The 5,661-nt window shown below is 33.6% G+C and overlaps 1 protein-coding gene across 1 annotated transcript in view; it reads left to right on the top strand.

Moving 5' to 3' along the window:
* The first annotated feature begins 2,454 nt into the window (after positions 1-2,454).
* The window catches only part of LOC111085779, an 18,606-nt gene continuing 15,399 nt past the window's right edge, over positions 2,455-5,661 (top strand). Inside the window, exons 1-2 of the mRNA XM_022385975.1 lie at positions 2,455-2,478; positions 4,239-4,299. The gene's annotated coding sequence lies outside the window, so the exon portion shown is untranslated. The remainder of the gene's footprint in view (positions 2,479-4,238; positions 4,300-5,661) is intronic.

Here is a 5,661-nt window from a genome sequence, read left to right as displayed (position 1 = left end):
TATCAATTCCAACATGTCGGCTCCTGCCATCACAGTTTTTAAAGCTAAAGTCACCTGAACGAAATTTGCTGAACCATCGTTGACACTTACGAACGTTCAAAACATTTACATAAACTTATTTGATATTCTTTGCGGCTACAGAGGCGTTGTTTCCCTTCTTGTCTTCAAACAGCATTACATGCCGAATGTGTGTCTTGTTGTGTGCCATTACTATAAGGGATTAGAGTAATACTTTGCACATTACATAGGCTACATTAACGTGACGTTTAGGCATTTCGTTTAACTACTATACGTGATGTACGTTTTTTTGGAGGGTAGTTAATGAAAGTGTTCCAAAACGCGACATTAATTTCTTGACGACCTAAATAGTTAGCCAGTAAAAAATAGTATATACTTTACAATAAGTACTTGATGAATGTTGTAGCTTTCCAGAGAAGACACAAAATATTTCAATTTTTTCACTAGTAAAAAAATTTTTTAAATGAAATAAGTTCAAATGATCTAAATTTTAATTTAATATATCAACATTGAATGAAACCGCTTGACCAACACAATACCCTAAACAACCGTATGAATAACACAGTTGTCTAGCAGATTCTCTTTTACCTAATGGTGGTTGTATCATAGGGAACTCACTATTGTAATGTCAATTGTTGCTGTGTCCTCTTTATACATAGGCTAGGTTTGTTTATGCCAAACTTTGAACACCCGGGTTTAAAGTGGACTCAAGGACAAGAAGGTCAATATAGTGTTTAATGGATAAGACTAAAACTTAACAAGTGGAAAACATATTTAACAACAACAACAAAAATGAAGTGTAGGAATTGATGCACGAAAAAGTGAGAAAACAAGGTAGGAATGAGCTTGGTGTAAAATAACTTCTTCTGTACAACCTCACAAGGGGACGTGTCCAAAATCCGGTCCATGGCTACTTCGTTTATTATTTCTATCCAGTATATAATAAGCCAGGTGGACTAAACTTATCAATCTTAGTTATGTTTATTATACAATAGCTAGAGGTTTCTGTGAATCGAATTACTGGAGGCAATACAAATACTGTAAAGTCTGTTTAAACGACACCAGAAGAATCAGATATTCATGTTTATTTTTCTCTTTACAACTTGTTCCTCCTTCTACAATTTCACGAGAATGATTTCGTACATTAGCTGTATAGGTGGATTAAAATACAAAGATAAAAAAATCCTAAGAGGTCTGTGTGCATCGACGTCATGGATTCGTTACTGTCTATACAAAAGCAGAAGAATTAGATATACACTTTTGTATGTATCCATAGGTTGTATGATATTATGAACACAGAAAATGAAGTAGACAGAGACCGGATGTTGGACACAATCCATTGGTGATGTTGTACGAAGGAAGTTTTATTAGATCATGCCCATTTGGACCTTGTTTCTTCACTTTTTGGTGCACTCATTTTTACACTTTCAATTTTTATAAATATTTTTTCCCACTTCTTCATGCACTTTTTTCATACAAGGTGACACTATCTCATGTGTTTGAGAGACACTTTTAGGTGATAAAGAAACCACATACAAAATTTCAAGTTATACAACCACTTGAGAAAGTCAGCAGAACAGAAACAAAAACTCACAAAACACAAATTCCTCAATCTCACTGACTGATTGACATTGTTGAACGCTTCTAGCTGTGTAAGAAAAAGACTTACCATAGTTATAAGTGCATCAAACATAAGAATAGCACAGGGACCCCGTGCTAGTGCTAGAGTTTTTCTTTACTAAACATAACCAAAAAGAAGTGTTGTTTGACATATATCAGATAATACCTTGAACAGGGACGCCATTTTAAAATACATACCTGAGTAGATGTGATCAAGTAAAACCGTGAAGGGGTTGTGATCTTTTTGATCTACAGCACTGTGTAACAAGATCTAGAAACTGTTAGTAGTATAGGGTATGACAATGTAAGGTGAGCCTTGAGAAAAGCTTCACTATCTAGGCTGGAAGACAAGTTATGGTATTTTGCAAGGACTTTATAATTCCTATTGTAAATTAAATCAAATTTGCATTCATGAAGCATTTAATACGTAGCATACCCACACTAGTGATATACATACAGGATATCAACACAAATGAATGAATGATGCTTTTCCAGTTTAATTAAACAGAAAATAACTTACCTCCTTCTGTTTCCATTCCACATTATTCCAATGATTTAGATTATGTAGCTTCTCCGGGACTAACATTGATTTTATTCTTGATTTTTCAGTAAATAAGTTATATAGGTAGGTAGATTGCTGAATGTATTGGATGTTTTTGGTTCGTTTATAACATTCCGATTTTTAAACATCGTTGATATATTTCATTGTGTTTATAGATGTAGAACAAACGCGTACTTCATTTTGTCACCGACTTTCATCTATTGAATTGATTTTTTAATATTAATTCTGATTTTTTTACTTATTTGAAGGTGAATGACCCTGATCCCGTCTTGTGGGTGGTGAGTTGATATCATTAGTTTGTATTATCATAATGAAATATTAATTAATTCAGAGGGAAAAAATGTTCAGTATAATTGTTTATGTAAGTGTCGTATCGTAGTTACTTTTCTATGTTTAGGGGAAATTAATTGAAGATTGTCTTAACACAGCACACGATATTGTTTATACTCATTTATCCAACGACTATTAAATATAGTCAAAATACAAGTTTAAGTACTACATTTGCAGAATTACAATAGCAGGGAACAAGATCACGTGATTTGTTTCAGTATTTCTCTAAAACAGTTGATTGAAAGATTTTAGTGATATTCTATCATCCTAAGAAGATGCGTTATGGAAGAATAAGTAGTGGTGCTAAACAGTACATCATACCCATTCCACGAAACTCAAGTTACATCTGTACTAATACTTCAAATATTGTAGTTTCTCCTCTGACGAAACATTAAAATCGAAGCGTCAGCAACATGGTATGATCTCTGGAGTGCTTTGATTATCTTTTATGTGATTTATTTATTTTATAAGTGAATAACAAAAGTGGATATTGTGGTCTGTGTATGTCATATACTATCTGCTATGGTTATTTTTTTATTTTCTATCATTGCTGTCGTCTATGTTTATATGAGGCCGTTTTAGATCTGCTTGTTTGAACTTTCTAGCTCAATGTGCTGATGTGTGATGAAATCAGGTTCATCTGATGAACCTGATTTTGAAAGTAAAGCTGAACATTATTCTTTCCAGAAAAATTAACTGCTTCTGAAAACAATGAAGTACATTTGACGTCACCTTTTTCATCAAAATGTTCAGAGCTCGCCAAGCTTAGTTCAGGGGGATTCTTTTTTAACTAATTCTGAACCACAATAGCGTAATGCATCAGGTGGTTTAACTCTTTCATTGCCCTAGTAACATGCATGGGACACTCTACATAACCTGTGTTTTAGCCTTGAAAAGTGGGATATTAGCTGCCTGTTTGTTTGTAATTTTCTACCACCATTTACATAGAAAGTGCCTAAGGTACGTTCTGGATTCAACTATGATATTCAATGCTTTTATATAACATTCGTATTCTATATTTCACATTTTACTTGAGGTTTTCGTGAAGTGCGACGTCACAAGCTAGGAATTTTTCTTTGGAGTCATAGTTATGTGGCGAGCAATATGAGGCCTGCATGATATTATTATGTTGCAGAATGGGTACGACCAGTAGAAATCAAGCTCGTGTTTTTATGCTTAGCAGTATTTATATATATCAACACTTAAATAAATAAATACTTTATTTTCATGCCGTGAGCATATGCTAAATTCAAATAGTACTCAGAATATCTAACGAATTGTTGTTATAATTCTTAATGACTACATTCAACCCTAATTTTAGACAACATGAAACTTTGCATAGATCTGTCTTGCTTAAAGCAAATATTTGCTTCAGAAATAAAATCAAACCTCGAAATCACACATAAGGTTTTAATGTTTAATCTATCTTGTAATTTAAAAAACTTAAATGTATTAAATCCATCCCTGTAGTTCCGTTTATAATGTCACTTAAGAACAAACTTTGGGAAATGTATCTAACACCTACATGGTAATTATTTAACGCTGGGATTAATAAAGTAAGTGTTTTGAAAAACAAAACAGAATGTTGGAAGTTTCAATGATAAACTGTGCATGTTTATATTAGCTTCTCTTTACTATGGATATTGCATGACTTTAGTGAATAAAATCCAGTATACTTATCGATTTTCTACGTGCTTTTGTTTGATAGGTGGTGTATGTTGTGCCTTCCGTTTTGAGCCTGCTGCTGGCGATCCGCCCCTTCCTGGCCGGTAGGTGGCGCTTTTGCATATATTTCTGTTTTATACTTAAACGTTACTATTGTACAATATAAATTTTATCTATGTATGTATAGGTACAGATCTAATTTTATGTTGAAAAGTATGTACTGCAGATATTTAGCGACTTTATTCAATCTCCTGTTTGTTGGTTCTTTTGACATAAACTTCACGTGTTTATTAATCTCTCGTTGTGCAGTATAGTGTAGACCGTAGTGTAATAATCTGTAAGCAGTGATTATATTCACAATGTTTGAGAATAAAGCAGGTATAATATATTCTGGTCATTCTACGAGAACAAGTAATGTGTGTAAAGATTTTATCTATTGAAGTATTTTTCAGTTTCTTGTATTCGTCATACTAAAAATGTTTTATCAACCAAATACTGCCCGGCCAGTGGCACAGCGGTATGTCTGCAGACTTACAACGCTAGAAACCGGGTTTCGATACCCGTGTTGGGCAGAGCACAGATAGCCCATTGTGTAGCTTTGTGCTTAATTACAAAACAAACCAAATACTTCACAATACACACAGAAGATAACTGATTTTATAGATTACACTTAAACACTGGAATATCAGACTATTCTTTATTTTCTCTCCTTTATTAATATCTTCAACCGGTTTCGTGACTTCACGTTTCGGGATATAATTGTACCGAGAATCTATAATAAAAATATTCAAATACCGTTTTTCAACTAAACATAAATAATCTGAATCAAATTTCCAAATGTAGAAACATATAATACACTCCAGGTATAAATTAGACATATTAACAATGTTCGAAAGTAAATAGAATTAGTAAACGTTTATCTAAGATACTTTCCTTTTAAGTTAAAATCATATTATGATAATACATTGTGTTGTTATTACAGAAATTCAATTTGTTTATTCCACAATTTCGTATCTTTTTTTGCCCCCCCCCGTGGTACAGCGCTATGTCTGCGGACTTACAACGCTAGAAACCGGGTTTCGATACCCGTGATGGGAAGAGCACAGAGAGCCTATCGTGTAGCTTTGTGCTTAACTTCAAACGAAACAGCACCTCTTTAAGTTTTAGTAATAGTTTTCACGGTTTCACAATTCCTACTGACTTTACACAATCAGTCGCTACATTTATTTAAAGTATACAGTATGCAGATTTTGTTAAACAAGACCGATGTCTGTAGGTTTACTTTCTTCTTAGAATTCTTCTCAAGAAGTCGATAAGCCGTCTTAACGTTGTTAGAACAACGGGTAAAAGTTGTAGATAGTGATGAGTTGGCCGACGCGTTTCGAATGTGTTCTGCATCCATTATCAAGGCTGAATGTTGTGTGAATTGTGATTACTGTTGGTGGATATTTATAAGTATGGGTAAG

Source organism: Limulus polyphemus, unplaced genomic scaffold (assembly GCF_000517525.1).
Source record: "Limulus polyphemus unplaced genomic scaffold, Limulus_polyphemus-2.1.2 Scaffold615, whole genome shotgun sequence".
Lineage (NCBI taxonomy): Eukaryota > Metazoa > Arthropoda > Merostomata > Xiphosura > Limulidae > Limulus > Limulus polyphemus.
This window is presented reverse-complemented; position numbering and strand designations above follow the sequence as displayed.